This window comes from Schistocerca cancellata, chromosome 2 (genome assembly GCF_023864275.1).
Source record: "Schistocerca cancellata isolate TAMUIC-IGC-003103 chromosome 2, iqSchCanc2.1, whole genome shotgun sequence".
In the NCBI taxonomy this organism is placed as follows: domain Eukaryota; kingdom Metazoa; phylum Arthropoda; class Insecta; order Orthoptera; family Acrididae; genus Schistocerca; species Schistocerca cancellata.
Genome location: NC_064627.1, coordinates 1,004,435,566 through 1,004,459,888, shown reverse-complemented (window position 1 = coordinate 1,004,459,888; position 24,323 = coordinate 1,004,435,566). Strand labels below are relative to the sequence as shown.

Sequence of the window (24,323 nt, the reverse complement as noted above, 5' to 3'; positions counted from 1 at the left end):
CGCGACACTGATTTATTCACTTACGACGTCTGGTCACCATCTATTGCTGTTGGCCGCCATGTGTAACCGTACTGCTATGCTGAAAGACTCGAGAATACACCGCGATGTACGCGCTCTTTTCTCAGAAGAGCAGGTCAACTCTTAATGTGATTCTGCTGTTATTTTATGTTGATGTTGTGTGTGTTTGTCCCTAGGATAATTTAGGTTAATTAGTGTGTAAGCTTAGGGACTGGTGACCTTAGCAGTTAAGTGCCATAAGATTTCACACACATTTGAACTTTTTTTTTATGTTGATGTTGACGTACAATGTGTTAACTAAGATGTGTACGTTGTTCTACACCATATACGTAAAAGGTATGATGCCATATGTTCAGGTGTTAAATAAATAAAAAAAACACATTTCACTACTCGCGCTACGATGGGTTAGATAGAAATAGTAAAATGTCGAGAAAACGAATGATTGCAGTAGTGCACGTTTCACATCTTGTGGAAATACGTCCAGAAACTTCTGGTGGGCATAGAGGCAAGCAGTAGTCTTCCTGCGCATGGGGACCGTATGTACGCCCAGGTGAGGTGCTGACCCAAAGATGTACCCAAGTTCTTCGCTGTTTTCAGATACGATCGCCTGAGAAAACAGAAACAATTGATCAGCTTGTCATTCGACTTCCGTTGCTGTGCAAGATCTACGAACATAAAAGCAATGAAATACCATTTATACCAGCGTCATCTTCAAGTGACAGAGAAATTTTATCTTTGCCATAGTTCTTGACGGCCCCTCCCGCCGGAGGTTCGAGTCCTCCCTCGGGCATGGGTGGGTGTGTTGTTCTTAGCATGTTGTTGTTGTGGTCTTCAGTCCTGAGACTGGTTTGATGCAGCTCTCCATGCTACTCTATCCTGTGGAAGCTTCTTCATCTCCCAGTACCTACTGCAACCTACATCCTTCTGAATCTGCTTAGTGTATTCATCTCTTGGTCTCCCTCTACGATTTTTACCCTCCACGCTGCCCTCCAATACTAAATTTGTGATCCCTTGATGCTCTGCAGGAGAGACGCTCAGTAGCTCGGTACGGGCTTTTGTTTCGAGAACATACCTTCACCGAGGAGTCAAGCAGTATATTGCTCCCTCCTACGTATATCTCCCGAAGAGACCATGAGTATAAAATGAGTTAGAGATTAGAGCCCACACAGAGGCATACCGACAATCTTTCTTTCCACGAACAATACGAGACTGGAATAGAAGGGAGCAGTGATAGAGGTACTCAAAGTACCCTCCGCCACTCACCATCAGGTGGCTTGCGGAGTATGGATGTAGATGTAGATGCAGAATACTATAGAAGGGTTAGGCAGCAGATATCACCACTGTATTGGCGTGTGGATTGTCGAGGTGTTGACACCAGAGGTGATGGACATGAACCGCCGGACACAGCAGAGCAGTGGGTGCCGCATGGTTTTCCATTTCCAGTCGATCATTCCAGATTTACGGAGTCGCTAGTTTCCCTAAAACTACACTCCTGGAAATGGAAAAAAGAACACATTGACACCGGTGTGTCAGACCCACCATACTTGCTCCTGACACTGCGAGAGGGCTGTACAAGCAATGATCAAACGCACGGCACAGCGGACACACCAGGAACCGCGGTGTTGGCCGTCGAATGGCGCTAGCTGCGCAGCATTTGTGCACCGCCGCCGTCAGTGTCAGCCAGTTTGCCGTGGCATACGGAGCTCCATCGCAGTCTTTAACACTGGTAGCATGCCGCGACAGCGTGGACGTGAACCGTATGTGCAGTTGACGGACTTTGAGCGAGGGCGTATAGTGGGCATGCGGGAGGCCGGGTGGATGTACCGCCGAATTGCTCGACACGTGGGGCGTGAGGTCTCCACAGTACATCGATGTTGTCGCCAGTGGTCGGTGGAAGGTGCACGTGCCCGTCGACCTGGGACCGGACCGCAGCGACGCACGGATGCACGCCAAGACCGTAGGATCCTACGCAGTGCCGTAGGGGACCGCACCGCCACTTCCCAGCAAATTAGGGACACTGTTGCTCCTGGGGTATCGGCGAGGACCATTCGCAACCGTCTCCATGAAGCTGGGCTACGGTCCCGCACACCGTTAGGCCGTCTTCCGCTCACGCCCCAACATCGTGCAGCCCGCCTCCAGTGGTGTCGCGACAGGCGTGAATGGAGGGACGAATGGAGACGTGTCGTCTTCAGCGATGAGAGTCGCTTCTGCCTTGGTGCCAATGATGGTCGTATGCGTGTTTGGCGCCGTGCAGGTGAGCGCCACAATCAGGACTGCATACGACCGAGGCACACAGGGCCAACACCCGGCATCATGGTGTGGGGAGCGATCTCCTACACTGGCCGTACACCACTGGTGATCGTCGAGGGGACACTGAATAGTGCACGGTACATCCAAACCGTCATCGAACCCATCGTTCTACCATTCCTAGACCGGCAAGGGAACTTGCTGTTCCAACAGGACAATGCACGTCCGCATGTATCCCGTGCCACCCAACGTGCTCTAGAAGGTGTAAGTCAACTACCCTGGCCAGCAAGATCTCCGGATCTGTCCCCCATTGAGCATGTTTGGGACTGGATGAAGCGTCGTCTCACGCGGTCTGCACGTCCAGCACGAACGCTGGTCCAACTGAGGCGCCAGGTGGAAATGGCATGGCAAGCCGTTCCACAGGACTACATCCAGCATCTCTACGATCGTCTCCATGGGAGAATAGCAGCCTGCATTGCTGCGAAAGGTGGATATACACTGTACTAGTGCCGACATTGTGCATGCTCTGTTGCCTGTGTCTGTGTGCCTGTGGTTCTGTCAGTGTGATCATGTGATGTATCTGACCCCAGGAATGTGTCAATAAAGTTTCCCCTTCCTGGGACAATGAATTCACGGTGTTCTTATTTCAATTTCCAGGAGTGTATTAAGTTGAATTTCCGAGTCGTCCTTTTGGAAAAAAAAAGGACGAAAGAAAGAAAAGAACGCTATCGATTTGTCTTCCATCCTTGCTTTTATAAGAAACTGCGCTTCATCCGTAGTGACATATACATCGAAGGGGCATAATATCCTAACCTTCCTTATCTTCTTGCGAACTGCTGACCCATCGGTCCATCCGGAAGTGGAACAAAGGGCAGAAAGCGTGCGAGCGCGTCGCAAGCCGCTTAGTCAGCCGCTTGTCGGAGGGCAAAGGATGACGGATGGGAAGTTGGGATGGGATGGGACGGGACGCGTTCCTGTGGCGCTGCGGGCCCCACCCGCGCTCATCCCGGGCGTCGGCGCGTAGGAGGAGGGCGTGCCCTCCTGTAGGGCAGCCACGTGCGACGGCCGCGGGCCCGCTCCTCTCCACCGTGGGACCTGAGTCTGCCCAGCTCGCCGTCTGATTCAGCTACCCTCTCACTGCGCCAGCCTAACCTTTCAATTTTGGTACTGTTTCTGTCGTCAGTTCTAAAACTGATTGATGCTTAACACTAGAGTACGGATTTTCATGCACTACCAAATTGTACAAGATGAATGCGTTGATGCAGTACGTAGCATCTCACTGAACATGCACAGTGACGCAGCAAAACAATGAAAATATGCGAGAACAAAATTTAGTTCTGTATTTATTTCTATTTTCTTGCAGAACAATACACAACAATTTTTCCAAATTTCTTCACTAATACAGGGTTATTACAAATGATTGAAGCGATTTCACAGCTCTACAATAACTTTATTGTTTGAGATATTTTCACAATGCTTTGCACACACATACAAAAACTCAAAAAGTTTTTTTAGGCATTCACAAATGTTCGATATGTGCCCCTTCAGTGATTCGGCAGACATCAAGCCGATAATCAAGTTCCTCCCACACTCGGCGCAGCATGTCCCCATCAATGAGTTCGAAAGCATCGTTGATGCGAGCTCGCAGTTCTGGCACGTTTCTTGGTAGAGGAGGTTTAAACACTGAATCTTTCACATAACCCCACAGAAAGAAATCGCATGGGGTTAAGTCGGGAGAGCGTGGAGGCCATGACATGATTTGCTGATCATGATCTCCACCACGACCGATCCATCGGTTTTCAAATCACCTGTTTAAGAAATGCCGAACATCATGATGGAAGTGCGGTGGAGCACCATCCTGTTGAAAGATGAAGTCGGCGCTGTCGGTCTCCAGTTCTGGCATGAGCCAATTTTCCGCGGGCTACGCCTGAAACTTGCCCTCACGCGTCCAACCGTTTCTACGCTCACTGCAGGCCGACCCGTTGATTTCCCCTTACAGAGGCATCCAGAAGCTTTAAACTGCGCTTCCATCGCCGAATGGAGTTAGCAATTGGTGGATCTTTGTTGAACTTCGTCCTGAAGTGTCGTTGCACTGTTATGACTGACTGATGTGAGTGCATTTCAAGCACGACATACGCTTTCTCGGCTCATGTCGCCATTTTGTCTCACTGCGCTCCCGAGCGCTCTGACGGCAGAAACCTGAAGTGCGGCTTCAGCCGAACAAAACTTTATGAGCTTTTCTACGTATCTGTAGTGTGTCGTGACCATATGTCAATGAATGGAGCTACAGTGAATTTATGAAATCGCTTCAATCATTTGTAATAGCCCTGTACTTATGCCTTTATAAGTCACAATATTTTTGAACATGCAGAATGGCCTTTCTGCGTCACAAGAAGCGACAGGTGCATGTTTAAGTGAAGAAATTTCGGACAAAATAGGGGCAATTTGAAAGCCTTTTACATTTTCGCCAAAAAATATTTTTTTTTTTACAAGAAATGTATTTGCAGTCGCGAATATGGACAACCATCAGCTGTATAATCGGATGACGACAGTGAAACTTTGTGCCGGAGTCGCACTCAGATTTCGCCCTTATCGCGAATGGTTGCCTTACCACTTTTTTATGTGGATGATCTCGTTTTCTTCGTTGTATTTGTTAGGGGCGGACGTCCCATTACGCTTGTCCAAGTTCATCGTCGGTCCATTTACTCAGTTATTGAAACTTACTGGCAGATTAAAACTGTGTGCCGGACCGAGACTCGAACTCGGGACCTTCGCCTTTCGCGGGCAAGTGCTCTACCAACTGAGCTACCCAAGCACGACTCACGCCCCGTCCTCACAGCTCTACTTCTGCCAGTACCTCGTCTCCTACCTTCCAAACTTTTACAGAAGCTCTCCTGCGAACTCTCCTGGCAACTCAGTTATTTATTACAGGGGGCAGCTAATCGTCTGGGCGAACACGCTGAGCTACCGTGCCGACCCATGGCCACACTCAAACTTCCACATTTCATCAACCATGTGTCCACATCCTGTACTCGTACATCCACTACGTATATTCATTACCCTACACGGGGGACATTTTACTCGAAAACGACTTGCCGCTGTCGGCAGATAAATACGACATTGCAGTACTCGTGTTATTCCTAATTACGGTGTTCCTTCTGACATGCACACGTATCCGAAAGAATTTTGCGTCGTAATTCGGAATAACAAAGGCACTGCAACAGCGTAAATATTTTTTTTGTCTACTTCATGAATTCACAATCAGGATTCGATCCGATAAATTTGTTCATGTTAAAAGCTTCAACACCCACATCTGTACTGGATGATTGCAAAGATTTTCCAACCACTTTTACGAGAGAATCCACCAGTTAGGGCCTACCTGTGGCTTCCAACTTCGTTATTGCCGCAGGCAAATGCGCAGAATTTCATGTGATGTAATCTGTTTTCTTAACACTCCTTCTGCGTCTTAAATTCAAGCTGCATTAGTGGCTTAGAAACTGCATACGACCCAGAAATGAGAAAAAGAAAGTAATTAGGGTGCAGTAACGTAAGACTTTTGAGCAGAACGAAGCAAGCAGACATTAACTTCAGTAAATTTGCGGGAATTTACTTAATCGCAATTATCATAGTAAAAGATGGCAGCATTTATCCAGGTACCCCAGCTGGTTAAAATAAGTTGTGATGGCAAAGCTAAATTTGGCAATATATCTAAATGTGGAAATACGGACAGGTGATTTCAAGAATACCTCCAATAGGAAACGAAGTCAGCACATGCCTTAAGTAATGCAGTCAGATTATCGACCTTTTATTTTAAAAATCTGTTTACCTTATTCGTGGAGGATATCCGCATATTCACATAGACTTGTTTTAGACGTACTGTTTCAGATACACGATGCAGCTCGTGGGCTAAACAATAACGTGCTTCGGGTTAGGATAAAATATTTCAGTTACTTTCCCGCTCTTCTCCTTAAGCACGGCATCATCACATAAGAACAATAGGAGATTTTTTGTGTAAATGTATTGGTACGAAGAATACTGTTCTCTACCGACGTCTACCGTGCCGAACTAGGGCGCTTCACCTCACTATGAAGATTATAGACTGTAACAAAGTTAGCGAAATTCTTCATGTTCTGCACTTTTGGTGCCATTCATATGAAAAACAAACTTCAGTAAAAGCTGCTGTCACGAATGTTATAACGGTGTATGCACTGAAGTCAGAAAAATGATATAGTACTCATCAGAAATGTCTAAATTCATGCAGTTACGTCGATGAAATCTTCGACGTGACGAAACCTGCAGACGTGCATGCAACATGCATTTGCATGGAAATCCGAGCTCTACTTATGACTGATGAGCCAAAACATTATCATCATTGCCCTTCGCTTGATAGCGTTGTGGTTACGTGATGCGTTAAGGGAAGTATGTAAGCGGGGCACAGATCACTGAGGGATCTAGAACTGTGTTCGAACACGAATCGAAGTGCTCGGGAAATCTTGGGTTCCGTTCGATCTTTCGATCGGTCTGCATTGTAGTGGTTTTTATTGGTACTATTACAGCGACGTGTCTCAGCGTTTTTAATGCACTGTGGACTTTAACAATGAAAATAATTGTGAATCTATCTTCTAGGTTGCAGGTCACGAGTAAGAACGGCACTAATAAATAAGCAAAAGATCGCAATCACAGTTCTGTCTAAATCTCGAGCTTTCTCTCGTCCGCTATTAAGTATCGAGTGATGTCCAAGACGGGTCTTAACGTTGTAATTCACTCCCACGATAGAAACTGCAGTCACCTTAGAAAGATATATTTCGTTTGTTCAGCATTTAATTATTGATTAATTGTTTTGATTGCCTCAGATGAATGTCGGCGATTAGTTTTCAAACTGATCTAAATTTGGTAAAGTTTTTATCTGTTGTTTTAGTGTATGAACAGGTATTGAATTGCTCATTTGCAACCTACTCGGTAAATTATTATCATGTCTCTTAAACAAATAAGATGATATATTGGGTTCAGTCAAGTACTATTTTTTGGAGGACAGTTTTTTTGTGTTTGTTATCTTTACTTAAAAACCAGCAAGAATTTGTATGTATTCATACATGCCGGTACTCTATCAGAACTCTATCGTAAATTCGTTCAAAGTGCAACACGAGTTTGTGCAATGGAGAGTTTATTGATATTTCCTCAAGTGTTACACCAAATTGTCAAATTTTAAATAGAACCATAGCGTACTGTTGTAGCTAGTCCACAGTTTCTTGCGTATGCCTCGCACGCGCATCGCACGAGTCGAGTCACGCAACTGTTCGAACAAGCTCGATACTGTATCGATCGCTGCGGTGTATCGGGAAGACTCGAGACCGCTGGAGGGCGAGTATCGTTTGCCCGGTCCAAGGGGAAACATTCTAGCTGCGACAACTCCTGCAAACAGGGAAATCCACTGACGTAAGCCGGTCGGGGTGGCTAAGCGATTCGAGGCGCTACAGTCTGGAGCCGCGCGACCGCTACGGCCGCAGGTTCGAATCCTGCCTCGGGCTTGGATGTGTGTGATGTCCTTAGGTTAGTTAGGTATAAGTGGTTCTAAGTTCTAGGGGACTGAAGACTTCAGATGTTAAGTCCCATAGTGCTCAGAGCCATTTGAACCATTTTTGAGATTAAGAAGTTGACCCTGAAGAGGAAGTAGTGGTGAGCCGCACCAAACCAGTCAGAAGACGGGATGAAAAACCTACTTCCTATCTAGGCCTTCTCCTCTGACGATTTCCTTTTGTGAAGTGTACCAAATCATTTAACAGTAATCGGTGGCTTTCGCTGTTATACTGTATGATGTAGCGTTGCGCAACAGTGAAGTGTTCAAAGCGAAAAAAAAGAACACTTGAAGACTTCAAACACCAAAATAGCAAGTGACAAATTAGTCATGTAGAAAAAGACGTCACACGAATCTCTCAGAACATTATTATAGAAAAATAATGCTTTGCACACAGGCAGCGTTGTGCGAAATGCAGTGAGCAACAGCAACCTTGACGCTGCATAACGTCATTTGACTTTTTTTATAAGTAACTTGTAATTTGTATGTACATAACGCCTAAAGATGAGTGTCAGCAAGAAAAGCGTCGGTACGTAATAAAATGAAACATAACGTTAACATTTACTCAGGCTAGTAGCACGAACGCACAACTAAATAAGAAAAGAACTGTGTGCAAAGTCCTTGAATTTTAGATGCAATCACTTTGCTACCGCATGTTATCCTTGGCGATGAAACTTTTCTTATCCTGTGCCGCAGACTAAACATCAATCGAAGAATGGCAACGTGCTCGGTTAGCAGCCAAAGCGAAAACTTTCATCAACAGAGACCTGGAAAGTTCAAGGCAAACGTCTTCTTACATAGGAAAGGGCTACTGCTTATTGATTTTCTGTCATTTTGCCAATAGCACTGATTATATTGCGAAGCTGAAGAACAGAGGTGAGCGGTTAAAATCGGGCGAAGACCTCATTAATCTTCAGCGTTCTCGCTTCCCATGCCCGGGTTCCCGGGTTCGATTCCCGGCGGGGTCAGGGATTTTCTCTGCCTCGTGATGGCTGGGTGTTGTGTGCTGTCCTTAGGTTAGTTACGTTTAAGTAGTTCTAAGTTCTAGGGGACTGATGACCATAGTGCTCAGAGCCATTTGAACCATTTTTTTCATTAATCTTCACGGGTCGTGCTCCTCTATCAAAATGTATAGACTACCTTGTGGCTGCATATTTTAGTGGTTGAATAATGACCGCAGAGTAATTGTGGTTATCTGTAAGAAAATGAAATCTCAATGTACTGTTGTGTGGAAAACCCTAACGCAAAGAATCAGCCGCATAAGGCACCTTTCCTTCGCGAAGTGTGGTAGCTGCATCTTAAGTGTATCTCTTGAGTTTGGGTGTGACTGTAATGGATGTACACTAAGGTGCACACATACAAGTAGCGTAGTATCGCGTACACAAGGTGTAAAAAGGAAGTGCATGTGATTCATGTGAAAAGATTCACCACGGGCAAGACAGTGGCTGACAGCCTTGACTTAACGACCGAGAGCGGCAGCATATGGGTAGACTTGTCAGTCCTAAGACACAAGCAACACTGCTTGAAATAACCACTGAAATCAATAAGAGATGTACCACGAACGTATCCGTTAGGGTAGTGCGGCGATATCAGGCGGTAATGGGCCGTGGGAGCAGATGACCGGTGCGAGATCCTTTGCTAACAGCACACCATCGCCTACAGCGCCTCTCCTGGGCTCGTGACCACATCGGTTGGACCCTAGACGTCTGGAAAACCGTGGCCTGGTCAGATGAGTCCGATTTGGGGTGGTAAGAGCTGATGGGGTTCGAGTGTGGCGCAGACCAAAGAAGCCACGGACACTGGCTATCAACAGGGCACTGTGCAAGCTGGTGGTGGCTCCACAATGGTCTGGGTCCTCTGGTCCAACTCAACTGATCATTGATAACGGTATTGTTCGGCTGCTAAATCAGATATTCATAGACTTCGTGTTCCCAAACAACTAAGGACTTTTTATGGACAAGAACGCGCCATGACTCCAGGCCACATTTGTTCACGATTGGTTTGAAGAACATTCTGAACACTTCGAGTAAATGGTTTGGCCACCCAGATCGCCTCACGTGAATCTCATCGAACATTTATGAGACATAATCGAGAGGTGTGTTCGTGCACAAAATCCTGCACCGGCGACACGTTTGCAATTATGGACGGCTATAGAGGCAGCATTGCTCAGTATTTCTTCAGGGGACTTCCGACGACTTGTTCAGTGCATGCTGCATCGAGTTGCTGCATTACACCATGCAAAAGGAGGCCCGACACGTTACTGGGAGGTATCGCTCGACTTTTGGCACCTCAGTGTATGCAGAGTGTGATGTCATATTTTCGTTGTATGAGAATGAGAGAAGGAGAAGGCGGAATCTATTGCCGGCACATTGCCTGAAAAAAAAAAAAAAAAAAATGAAGCGCCCAGAAGACATGGTCGGACGTCAGTGTGACGACGTACACGGACACAATATCGGCGAGTACGTATGTAATTAGAGTTCAAATTCTCTGTGACTGGTAGGGTGGCCACCAGATATCGTTAGTGTTCCCAGAATGAGATTTTCACTCTGCAGCGTAGTGTGCGCTGATATGGAACTTCCTGGCAGATTAAAACTGTGTGCCGGACCGAGACTCGAACTCGGGACCTGTGCCTTTCGCGGGCAAGTGCTCTACCCAAGCACGACTCACGTCCCGTTCTCACAGCTTTACTTCTGCCATTACCTCGTCTCCTACCTTCCAAACTTAACAGAAGCTCTCCTGCGAACCTCGCAGGTCCCGAGTTCGAGTCTCGGTCCGGCACACAGTTTTAATCTGCCAGGAAGTTTCATATCAGGGCACACTCCGCTGCAGAGCGAAAATCTCATTCTGGAAACATCTCCCAGGCTGTGGCTAAGCCATGTCTCCGCAGTATCCTTTCTTTCAGGAGTGCTTGTTCTGCAAGGTCCGCAGGAGTTGCTTCTGTTAAATTTGGAAGGTAGGAGACGAGGTACTGGCGGGAGTAAAGCTGTGAGGACGGGCCGTGAGTCGTGCTTGGGTAGCTCAGTTGGTAGAGCACTTGCCCGCGAAAGGCAAAGGTCCCGAGTTCGAGTCTCGGTCGGGCACACAGTTTTAATCTGCCAGGAAGTTTCATATCGTTAGTGTTGCTTGCTTGTGTTTAGTGTTATCACCAGGGCCGGTGGGTTACGTAAGAGACGCGAGCAGCGTGGGATCTTGAGTGAACACTGTGACTTTACGGGAGCTTGTGTGAGCAGATGTCTGTCATCTCCCTACCAAAGCCTCACTGCTTCCATGCCACGAAGCGTCGTCGCTTTTATCCGTGCCAAAGATGGACATACCGGCTATTAGGTTGGTGGTCGTAATGTTTTGGCTGATCAGTGTATTCTATGAATTAAAAAGATGAAATGACATTTTCGTTGCCACTCCCTTAAATCCTTAAATGAGATATTTGCGGGATTTTACCAGACTCCTCCCCCCCCCCCCCCCTCATTTTGAGCTCACGTGAGTAATGGACGTCCCCTTTGGTGCGAGGTTATCCGTAGCGTTGTTGTATGTATCTCCGATTGTCGGCATGTTCGTGGAGGAGGAGGAGGAGAAGGATCTTGGTGTTTAACTTCCCGTCGACAACGAGGTCATTAGAGACGGAGCGCAACCTCGGGTGAGGGAAGGATGGGGAAGGAAATCGGCCGTGCCCTTTCAAAGGAACCATCCCGGCATTTGCCTGAAGCGATTTAGGGAAATCACGGAAAACCTAAATCAGGATGGCCGGAGACGGGATTGAACCGTCGTCCTCCCGAATGCGAGTCCAGTGTGCTAACCACTGCGCCACCTCGCTCGGTCATGTTCGTGGAGATCCATCTCTTCACCACCTCAGCAGGTGTGGGTATCTCGCTGTTCCCGAGCAGTGTTTCTCTTAAGTGAGTGTGGGTGTACCCACGATAGACTACTCTGCTACACGAAGCAGACGAGCATCTGGTGCCCGTGTCATCTCCCAGCGAGGTCGTTACTGGGTCACGGTCAGCTGGCTTTGATGCTGGAAAGGCGTCAGGCAACGGGAAGGTGGGGGGGGGGGGGAGGGGGGGCGCGCTGAGTGCAGCTCGCCTCTTACCTCTTACGTCACGTGCTCCATCAGCCCAGCCACTACCGGTGCCCTCGTTCCGCCGGCAGACCGAGGCGCGTGGGCGTCTGCTATGGCCTTAACCTCGGCGTCGCGCTAAGCGGAAACCGGCTTCTCCAAAAGGGTTCGTCACAGTCATGATTTATCACTCCGGACCCACAAAAAAGATTTCTCCCGCCTTCTCACCTCACAGGATGCGTGACGTCATTTCCGAGGAAGGGGACGAGAATTTCGGTGCGCTCTTGACGCCCTTTGTGCCGGTCTGTAATGACGAGTTTACGAGCCGCCTTTTCGTTCGCGGCGTTCAGGCTGTGGAAGCGGCCGCTTGCCGCTGCAAAGAGAAGAACAGAGGAAGTTCGCTACAGAGACAGTCTTCCCGGAACGATGCGCTGGCGGAGTCCTGGCAACGTATCTCGCACGTCGGGAAGGGAAGGTGAGAGTTTAACGTACCGACAGCGCCGAGGTCGCGGGCGACGCATTGCCTGCTCGGTAGTGAGTCGATCTTGGGAAAGGGAACTGATCGTCGATTTTTCTGCAGCCAGCACATGAAGTGGCTTGAGACGAGCCATGGAAAACTGGCAGCACGCCCTCCATGTTTCTCGCCCATTCAGCACATCAGCTCATGGGATGCCAAGGGAGGTTGGCTGGGTTCGCAACCACTTCGCTTGATGAACTTTGGCACAGAGATGAAGCGACGTGGAATGACGTATCAGCATACAGGTTCTTAAAGAATAATACCGTAGTTTTAGAGGTAGTAGTATGAACCAAAACAAGACAAAAATGTCCAGTAATTATGGGGTCTAAAAGATATACTGTAAGAGCTATGACCACTTGTTCATCTTCGTTGTCGTGGAACACATCTCTTCTACAGCAAGTCCTTTGGTAATGCGAAAGAAGTACCGAATGCAGTAAATAAATGAGAACAAATTCCTCTGCTAGTGTCCATGGAAACAGCAGGAAATAAGTGACCATGGTATAGGCAAGGATTTATGCGGAGTGGAGCGAACTGTTGGTATACTGAAAACAACAAGAAACTTTAACACTGTATTGACACGCGGTAGGCCAACACACAAACACGTTAGCTGCATGTGTGGCCAGTAACGCAAAATTGTTTAAAATTTTGTTATGTGCTTGAGTATCCGCATTTAAGTATTCGTCCTCTGTAATTTACAACACTGGGACTCGCATGAAAGGATATGCACTGTGAGTACAGCACAAGGCGATTTCAATGTGGTCGCGCATGACGAGAGGTCGTAATGTTTCTGCGTCATCAGACGCTGTTTTAGTAGAACTATGTAACTGTTTTTTACAAAACTTATTGGTGGCCGATGTGGCCGAGCGGTTCTAGGCGCTTCAGTCTGGATCCGCGTGACCGCTTTGGTCGCAGGTTCGAATCCTGCCTCGGGCATGGATGTGTGTGATTTCCGTAGGTTAGTTAGGTTTAAGTAGTTCTAAGTTCTAGAGGACTGATGACCTCAGATGTTAAGTCCCATAGCTCTCAGAGCCATTTGAACCATTTGAACAAAACTTATTGGCTAAACAAACAGTATGTTTTGGCCTTTAAATTTTTTGTGCGTAAACTATTTATGTATCTAGTCCTTAGGAAGACAATCATCTGTGGTATAACGCACAATTTGTAATGTAGCAACAAATGTGATTTGTGTTTACTTACTTTTATTGTACTTTATATTAATCGTGACTGCAATACCCTTTATTTTAATTCGGTGCGGTGTCTTATGTTCAAATATGTAACATCTACGCACAAAGTTAGTTTTTTTATTTGCAATACTTACATTTGCTATTATCGTTTACTATTTTGGTGTCAAGATTAATAAAGATAGACGCATCCAATATGCGACGCTTCCAAAGGCTGCGGGCGTGCGCTTGTGCAGGAAGCGGAACACTAGCGCCATCGAAAGTTCCCTGGTGCGGTTAGCTGTGTTGACCTCCAGTTTGATTCTGACTTGTTATGAGGCACCTGTGAATTCTGACAGTCATTCTGCGAATTTTATAAAGCATTTATTGTCGTTTTGATGTTTCTTATTAAGATCAGGCGCATTCACTGCACCTATGTTTCAATTCAAATAATTATTTTCTTCTACATTTGAACTGTTTATTGTAATTCCATTTTTGTATTCACTGTTCACTGACGACTATGTATTTTTAACACCACTGGGCCACGCTTGAAAATTAACCACTTGGTTGGAAACTAGTCGCCATACATATGTAGTACAACTGCTGACAGATTCATTAATAAACGCTTCAAGAAAATAAACGGAACAGTCATACCGTGCTCTACCAAGGTATTTGATAATCATACTTCAAAGTAGTATTTCATAAAGACACTTTCAAAAAGCTTCTAAAATGACGCTCTGCAATACTTAGCTTCTTTGAGCACCAAAAGTTTAATTAAGCTCAAGATCATTTAACAGTTCTTCACAGCTACAAATATGAAGTGCTCGTCTTTCAGCGTAGAGGCACTAAAATTTATTCATTTCTTCCAAGCTTCTGAAATACAAAAAATTTGATCTTTTAGAATTATACAAAATTTTTAAACTTACAGATCATAATTTGAGGAAAATTAGTCAAGTAAGATCTGTTTCATTGAAAACAAACACTAGTTTTCTTGACAGTTGTTCCATAGTGAACCAGTTTACAATTTCATACGTAGAACCTTCCATTCTTCTTTTGTACGTCCCATAAGTTTTATTATATTCTGCCTGGGACGAACAAATAATTACTTGGAGTTACCCATTCCTTTGTCCGGTCAGTTCCCAGAATTACTCATGTCATCTCTATCTACGCTCAGTTTCAACAAGGCTTGTCTAGCAATACAGCGCAAGATGAAAACCAGCTTGCTGTACCGCAAAGTGTCATCAAATTGAAGATGTGAAAATGAGAGCACTAGTTCCTTGAAAAACCTCTTCCAAAAGTCCTTAGATCAACGACATTCTCAGTGTCTCGTCACACTTCTGACAGAAACACGGTCCTAGAAAAGTTTTACTGAGCTTTCCAACATGACCACTTCCTCTGGCGAAACTTAATCCCGGAACCCCTTGCTGGAATGGTCATAGTTCCAAGATCGACACATCGTATATCTCTCCAATGTATTCGATAACCACTCCCCGCCTTCCTCACCCACGAAGGCGACTCTCGATCCGTGTGCCTTCCTTGAGACCCCAAGGATCAAATGGTTCAAATGGCTCTGAGCACTATGGGACTTAACATCTGAGATCATCAGTCCCCTAGACTTAGAGCCTAACTAACCTAAGGACATCACACACATCAATGCCCGAGGTAGGATTCGAACCTGCGACCGTAGCAGCAGCGCGGTTCTAGATTGAAGCGTCTAGAACCGCTCGGTCACAGCGGGCGGCTCCCCAAGGATCCGCTGTAGGCACTCACACAGAGTCCAAACACCGTCTCGTCTCGTCCATCTTGCCTGGAGATCCACTCCACACTCCTCTATCGTAACTGGCCAGAGGTCACTCCCCTACAAATTCCACTGACCTCTCCCCTCGCCACATTGAATGTCTTTGTCGTTGGAGCTGCCTCGGGTATGAAAAAAAGTAATCGACTATATAACGTTATCCAGTAAATATTTGTTGCTGTTGTTACTGTAAACCATAGTCACAGTTCTGGGTACGTGCAGTACACACATTACTTCCAGCGGAACCAGTTTGTGTTCCGATAATTTTGTGAAACTCTTTTACGTTGTAATTTTATTTTGACACTTGCAATCGTAATGGAAGCCTATTGCTCACACGGGAAATGTCAGTCGTAATCGTCCGTTATGAAATGGCAAATGGAAGCAACCGCCATGCCCGTTTTCTGTATGGTGACAAATATCCAGAACGTAGGGTATCATCTGCAAAAATATTCAGCCGCTTTTCCCAGCGACTAGCAGACTGCGGGGCCGTAGCTCCAAAAACGGCTGGAGATTTGATTCGAAACTGATGGAGTACAAGGCCATTTTGTCCGAAATGTCTGAGAAACGTCTCAATCTGACATTTAATGGGCTGTGGATTGGTCAGAGAGGTACAGTATGTTATCCAGCTCGTTTTCCCGCACTTACCTGTGGTTTTTCTGTGTAAGAACACTTTGAAATCTTTGGCGTATGCAAGCCCGGTTAATGACGTACAGACACTACAAGAAAGCGTCATCAGTGGCTGCCAGTGCATTCGTGACCAACCTGAAATTTTTCAGAGTGCGCACGATTCCCCAGGACCAGGTCATTTGCAATAGCAAGGATTCTCATTTGTTTACAGCATTCTGTTGGTCATTCGTGAACGGCATAGACCTTGCAGTAAAAGAGATGTGTTTCACAGTAGCGAAGATGCACATGTGCTCAAGGCTGTTAAGGTATGCAGTTTAGAACCCATGTTTACTGAACATTTTTTCTTGTTTTGCTCTATACTGCCGCCTCTCAGAGTATAGAATACTCTTACTCAGCGCCCTGTACGTCATCTAAAGCCATCCGGGTAATAGCTTCACGATTTCCTGCGATACTTAGCCTCCGTCGCGTCCCTTTTAAGGATGAGCAGTAGTCTGATAATTTTGCGGTACTCCATGTGCCTTGATAACGTATTTCCATTGGAGGAATGTCCTGGTGGAATCGATGTCCATGTTCGTTACTAACGGCGCTAAGGTTTTCCGGGAGAAAGTACAAATGATCATTCAAGAAATCTAGTTCAAGTGACATGTTACATCCCACAAAGTGGTTATGATCTCAGTAGTTCTTGCACAAAAGCGCGACAGTTCTCTGCCCTAAGCTTGCCCAAAATGTTGTTGCAGGCATTGGTGAAAGAAAGCGTGCCATTCTTTCACGTTACTCAAAAATCAACGAAATGCTCATTAGATTTCGATCCAGAATTTGATGTCCTACAATTATTCCTTCCCTTATTTTTGCTACACTGATTCTTGGGAACTCCCTTCGAAAGTACAAGAATCTAAGTCAAGTTTTGTCCATGGCTTTGACATAGATTTTGACGAGATCCAATTTAAAGTGCAGCGGAGTTCACACACATTTTTGTGGTCAACAAGAGGAGTACTCAACATTCTTCTGTCCGAGTGCGCCATTTTTTTCCATGATCAAAGTTCTTTCTGCCTCTGCTATACCACGGGAATAGAAAACAGAACTGCTTTGTGTAATCGTTTTGCGCGCCTAGAAGAATTTCAGTTACCATGAGATCTTCACATATACGACATTTGCATTTGTGTATTTTTGTATGTAGCACTTGAAGTTCTTGTTTGTAATGTAATTGTAATGGCTCTGAGCGCTATGGGACTTCTGAGGTCATCAGTCCCCTAGAACTTAGAACTACTTAAACCTAACTAACCTAAGAACATCACACACATTCATGCCCGAGGCAGGATTCGAACCTGCGAGCGAAGCGGTCGCGCGGCTCCAGACTGTAGTGCCTAGAACCGCTCGGCCACCCGGCCGGCTCTTGTTTGTCTCCTTCAGATAAACTGCATGAGCAGTCGGAATAGCAGGGAATTTGAAACTTCCTGGCAGATTAAAACTGTGTGCCAGACCGAGATCCGAACTCGGGACCTCATTCTGGAAACATCCCCCAGGCTGTGGCTAAGTTATGTCTCCGCAATATCCTTTCTTCCAGGAGTGCTAGTTCTGCAAGGTTCGCAGGAGAGCTTCTGTGAAGTTTGGAAGGTAGGAGAAGAGTTACTGGCAGAATTGAAGCTGTGATGACGAGGCGTGAGTCGTGCTTGGGTAGCTCAGTTGGTAGAGCACTTGCCCGCGAAAGGTGAAGGTCCCGAGTTCGAGTCTCGGTCTGGCACACAGTTTTAATCTGCTAGGAAGTTTCATATCAGCGTACACTCCACTGCAGAGTAAAAATTTCATTCTGGAAGCAGGTAATTTGTAACGAATGTGGAGAAGTGGCGCTTTCAGATTAACGTTACTGGAACCTATGAGCAAGTGCGACTCATTTACAGTGAAATCACGGCGAAGAGACTACACAACAGACTCGATGTCATTCCAAAAAAATCTTGTCTCCTTTCTTGAAAAAAATGTTCCATTGGTTTCCTCGTAATCATGATAACAGCAAAGAACATGTCATGTGACCCACTTATCCAGCGTGTCAAGAGTGTAGTACATGACAAGCGACGTAAGTTGGAATGGAGTCTGAGGTTGGTCGCCAACTTTATATTCGGGGAAAAAAATTGATAGCCCTTCTCGAAAAGAAAATTAGGTTTTGATTTTTGATATTTAAGAGGTATTTTCCTCAGATATAACAAAATGGATTTGCGCTATGTATCCAGGTACGGGACATGTCTGCATGACGAAGAACGAAGTTGCAGACCATGTTGTAGGCTCTGGTTCTCGAAGACTGTCGTGTAACAATGGCGGGAAAAGTGAAAATCAGTCATGGATCAGTATTCAACATCTTGCGTAACATTTTGGCAAAGATAGCAGCCCTTTCGTTACCGCGACAGCTCACTTCCATAAAAAAAAAAAGACAGAGCCGGAACAGCAGCGGATATATTCAAGCTCGGTCAGCCCAATCCAGTTGATCTCTTTAGACACTTAATTGTCCTGGACGAGTGCTGGTTCTATCACTATGACCCCCAGATGAGAAAAAAAGCGGTGGAAGCGTATGAATTCTCCACCACCAAAAAAGGTGAAAATCCGAGCATCATCAGGGAAGGGGGAGCAGAGTGTTTCGCGGGCATGTCATGGTGTGATACTAACAGATTTTGTCCGTGAGGGGCATGCCGTCACAGGGGCATGTTACTGACATTTCCTGACAAGATTGCGGGAGGTTATCAAGACGAAACGCCGCTGTAAACTGCCCAAAAGGGAGCTTTTGCTCTACTACAATGCCCTAGCTCGGTCTCCACAGGACACAGTGTCTGCAAGATGGGTGACACGGCAGCTGACTCTTGAAATGCGAGAACCACGTGTTGATGCTTGTGAAGAACTTCTTCGGCGCTTTGAACGAGAAGGTGATGGCTTCCTTGCAAGAATCGTTACTGGGGACGAAATCTAGGTACAATTCCACCAAACGGAAACGAAGAGAGCGAGCAAGGAATGGTGCCATTCCTCATCACCAAAACCAAAGAAGTTTCGAACAGAACCATCAGCAGGGAAGGTTTTGCTGACTCTCTTTTGGGAGGAAAAAGTCGTCTTTTTGGAGCATTACCTGCCTAGAGGGACCACTGTCACCAGTGCATCTTACATAGATCTCCTAAAAAATAATCTGCGGCCTGCAATCAAATCAAATCGACGTGGATTGCTGTCAGCAGGTGTCCTTCTGCAACATTACAATGCAAGGCCCCACACTGCCCGTACAACAGTTGCAACTATCACAGACCTGCATTTTGAGTGTATTCCTCATCCACCATACTCACCAGACCTTGGCCTAAGTGATTTACATATGTTTGGACCACTCAAAGACGCAATGGGAGAAAAGCCGTTCTGATGAAGAGGTACGCCACGTGGTGGGTGAGTGGTTGCGCGGACTACCAAAACAATTTTTTTCTAAAGGAATTTACGCACTTCGTAAGCGCTGGAGGATTTGCATTGAGCGTGGGGGACATTATGTTGAAAAGTGATACAGCTTTGTACCACTTCAGCACGATAAATAATACTTAAAAAATATTTAAGGTTTTCATTTGACTCACCCTCGTAGTGTATCCTCAGAAGCTGACGCAGACTTTTCTTTTCCAGGTTCAGGCACCGTGGCCATGCGCCTCACAGGGGATTCGCTGCTAGCAGAATAAAAGGACCCCTCCAACGCATGCTGACCAACTTCGATGTAGCATCGTGCGTCAGAGATCAGGTAAACTCCTAACCATCCCATTGTCGTTTATCTCTCATAATTTAGATACAGGTGCCGCGGCTAAGGAAGAGGAGGAGATTAGTGCTTAACGTCCCGTCGACAACGAGGTCATTAGAGAGGGAGCACAAGCTCGAACTTGGGAAGGACGAAGAAGGAAATCGGCCGTGCCCTTTCAGAGGAACCATCACGGAACACTTAAATCAGGATGGCCGGACGCGGGTTTGAAACTTCGTCCTCCCAAATGCGCGACCATTGTGCTAACCACTGCGCCACCTCGCTCGGTTTTGCGCTTAAATCTTGTGTTATCTTGTGAGAAGTGGTTATTTCACGTACACAAGGGGTTTGCCGCTAATTCTATCGCATTGCAATAGGAGTGTGGTTTCTTCATTCATCAGCTATCTATTTCCTGCGTAGGCTGTTCTTTTGTATTCTCCTTTTTCTTCCTCTTCTACATGAAATAGGCATTGAGCCTGTTCCACCGGCACAAATTTGCTTTCTCTCTCTTCTTAGGTCTTACAAAATCTCTTCTCCCTGCCGGTTTATAACTTCAGATTAATTTAGGGAGTCGTTTAGTGTTCATTCTTTGCACCAGTTTGGACCAGGTGTAGCGGTATTTCGTTATCCTTTAATGCAGTTGGCTCTATTTTTATTCTTGTCATGCTGTTTTTCTTTATGTGATCACTTCTTGAGTAGCCATTTGTTCTTCTTAGAAGCCGCGTGGGATTAGCCGAGCGGTCTAAGGCGGTGCAGTCATGGACTGTGCGGTTGATCCCGGCGGAGGTTCGAGTCCTCCCTCGGGCATGGGTGTGTGTGTTTGTCCTTAGGATAATTTAGGTTAAGTAGTGTGTAAGCTTAGGGACTGATGACCTTAGCAGTTCAGTCCCATAAGATTTCACACACATTTGAACATTTTTTTGACCTTCTTAGAAATTTCATAACTGCCCTTTGTATTTTACCGTATGTTCTTTTTGTAGGTACCCAGCGTTCGGTCACGTGAAGAAATGTGGGAAGACCCATAGTTTTATAAAATTTTACTCTCGTTTCTTGTCTGATTTTTAAGTACCGGTACATTACGAATGACGCCACATATATTTCTCAATCGAGCCAATTTACTTCTAGAGCTTTGTTACTCTCTGGGAAAAAAATGACATTCCAGATAAGTGAACGATGACACTTGTTCTAAAATCACACAATCCACAAAGATTTTGAATTACACCAGATCTTTGCCCCTGAAAGCAATCACTTTAGTTTCAGTTTTAGAAATCTCAACGTCGTATTGTTTACAAATGTAATTCAGGTGGTTCACTGCACCTTGTAAGTCGTGTTCTTTTTCTTGCAACATTAAGATATCATCTGCATAAAGTAAATATTTGACATGGTTGTCTTTGTTATTTTAATACCTTTTTGCATGTGTTTCCTCCGATTTACGATAATGGTATTAATGTGACTATTAAAAACAGTGGGTGCTACTAAACACTCTTGGCATACTCCTTTATTTATTAAAATTTCTTCTGTTCTTGTTTCCCCTCTATCTATTATAATTTTTTATTCTTTGTGTAGCTTTCTCATGGCCTTTCCTAGTTTGCTGGCTATCCATGGCTTTCCATTATAATCCAAATTTTGTTTCTGTTCACATTATCAAATGTTGTAACCAAGTCTATAAATGCTATGTGTGTTTATAAATTATGTTCTCATCTTTTCTGTGTAACTTGTTGCAGCGTAAGTACCTCGTCTGTGGCTGATCTTCCTATTATAAATTACGACTGTTCTCTCACAATTTCAAAAATTGTTTCAAGTCTGCTATTTATTCTTCTTGCATATTAGTTTTGTAGTGAGTTGAGAAAACATATACCTTTAACTTTAACAAGCAATTTATTTCACTGTTTAACAGTTATCTAATTTCTCTCTGTTCTTTACTTATAATAGAAATTGTTGTGCATACTGCATGTTAAGATCCATACAATAGTTTTCTTTAAGATTTTTCTTTCGCAACAGTAATTTTTAGACTTTTTTGAGGAGATTTTGCACGAGCAATAACATTCCTTTACAAAGTTTTGGTTTTTATTTCATTTGTACGATAATGTATGCTATGGTTTAATTTTAAAATTGTGCGATGTTGGCCGTCAATGTCAGTCTTCGACATCTCACCAGCAGATCTGTGGCACATGGCGTAAAAAAATGTCCTGCATGACAGTAAATGTTGAGCGGCTGCACTCTAGGAACATGATCGAATATTCAGTCCGCTCGTGAGACGTGAGATTTCTTGGCTCTCGGTGTTTGATTATCTCGTCTGGTCTTCTTAGTGTAGACTCTGCTATCTGGCCCAGGTTACTAAACGATGGCGACCGACCACTTCTGCTTCGTCCCCTACCTAAACTTCAAAGCATGGAAATACCCCGATCGAACTCTAGTACTACGTCGTGATTTTAACTTGCGCAATATCGACTGGGAAAACTACGCTAGCGTTATCGGCGGTAACAACAAACAGTCTTACGGAGCAATACTGAACACGTTATCAGAAAAGTGCCTCGAACAACTAGTCTGACTGCCCATATGCTTAAGATATGTTTTAGAACTCCTGCCTGGAAACAGATCCGGTCTTCTCGATGGTGTCACCAATGAGTGATCAGCGACCATGATGCTTTTACGGGGACGATAGTACATCAAGACATACCAAGACATAATAAGGCATGTAGATGGTCATTTTTCTCTCGCTCAATTCTCGATTGGAACAGGACGAAAAATCGGTAATGCAGTTGGGAAGTAGCCTGTACCACCAACTGTACACTGGATTGCACGTAAATGTCGAAGAATAACCAGCAAGTACCCCACCAGTGACTGAGTAGCGCTGCTGCATTCCGGTCGCTACGGTCGAAGGTTCGAATCCTGCCTCGGGCATGGATGTGTGTGATGTCCTTAGGTTAGTTAGGTTTAAGTAGTTCTAAGTTCTAGGGGACTGATGACCTCAGAAGTTAAGTCCCATGGCGCTCAGAGCCATTTGAACCATTTTGCATTCCGTTGACAGGCAGTATGGGCATAGGCGGTGCTGTCGCTACTGTAGCACTTGTTTTTCACCGCGTTTTACTGGCCGTATTAATACAAACGATAAGATGTGCCTGCGGAACAGGCACGTAAAATTCTGTTTTAAAACTAATTTAGTTCATAGGAAACAAACCTACGCTTTCCATCTTCACTGGGCGTCGCGTGAAAGACCTGGTATTTGTATAGGCCGACACCAGCTACAGAAACTAAAGTTGCAAGTATCTCCCGAAACGCCAGGGGAAATGCGTCTTATGAGTCTCAAGGAGGGACATCCGGTAAAATTGGTTCAAATGGCTCTGAGCACTATGGGAATTAACTGCTGAGGTCATCAGTCCCCCAGAACTTAGAACTACTTAAACTAACTTACAGACATCACACACATCCATGCCCGAGGCAGGCTCAAATGGTTCAAATGGCTCTGAGCACTATGGGACTTAACTGCTAAGGTCATCAGTCCCCTAGAACTTAGAACTGCTTAAACCTAACCAACCTAAGGACATCACAAACATCCATGCCCGAGGCAGAATTCGAACCTGCGACCGTAGCGGCCGCGCGGTTCCAGGCTGTAGCGCTTACAACCGCTCGGCCACTATGTCCCGGCTGGACATCCGGTGTATACAGGGTGATGGCGTAATGATGTTAGAAACTCTCCGTCTGAGGTAATGGAGCCCGGTCGGGAAACGACCAAATCGGAAGCTACTGCAAGCTCTTTGTTTTCCATAGTTTAGCAGGATACAGTGTGGACGAAAACAAGAAAAGAGTGTCTACTAAACGTGGCCTCTAAACTGTATACAGTAAGAGCTTTGAGCACTTGTTCAGCAGAAGAGATGTGTTTCACAGTAGGGAAACTGAACAAGTGGTGAAATGTGTGCATTTTAGAGACCATGTATACTGGGCTTTTTTTTCTTCTTTTGGTCCATACTATATCCTGCCAAAGTAAGGAAAGTAAAGAGCTTCCAGTAGAAGAGGTCCTCTATCGTATCACGATTTTCGCTTATAACTTTCGACTGGGTCGCTTCCGAACAAGAGTTTCTCATCCAAATTTGATACGTTTACCCTTCTCCATCATCCCTTAAAATCTCTTACATGATCCCGGAATCACGATGTACGAGTATATTAGTCGTGTAGATTTCCCTCTGGGAAAGGAAACAATAATTATAGCTGCTGTTGAATGGAATGAGCAGTGTAATGAACACAGAACATGAACAGTGAGTAAAGTGAAGAAAGACGAAAGTTTGAAAACCAGCAGAATAAGATCCGCGAGAAACTGAATATAAAAATTGTTGGGAACCACGTCGTACACTTTAGAGATAAAATGACGTACGAAACAAAGAGATTATAAAAAGCAGAGTAGCTGGGGCAAAAGAGGGCACTGATCGCTAAAAGAAGTACTCAATGTAATTTAATTTCTGAGAGTGAGAATGTACAGGGTTATTACAAATGATTGAAGTGATTTCACAGCTCTACAATAACTTTATTATTTGAGATATTTTCACAATGCTTTGCACGCACATACAAAAACTCAAAAAGTTTTTTTAGGCATTCA

The 24,323-nt window shown here is 45.2% G+C and overlaps 1 long non-coding RNA gene across 1 annotated transcript in view; it reads left to right on the top strand.

The window, feature by feature from the left end:
- LOC126162974 (uncharacterized) overlaps positions 1-24,323 on the top strand; it is a 523,342-nt gene that overhangs the window by 471,717 nt on the left and 27,302 nt on the right. Inside the window, exon 3 of the long non-coding RNA XR_007535142.1 lies at positions 19,624-19,735. This is a non-coding gene — a long non-coding RNA (uncharacterized LOC126162974). The remainder of the gene's footprint in view (positions 1-19,623; positions 19,736-24,323) is intronic.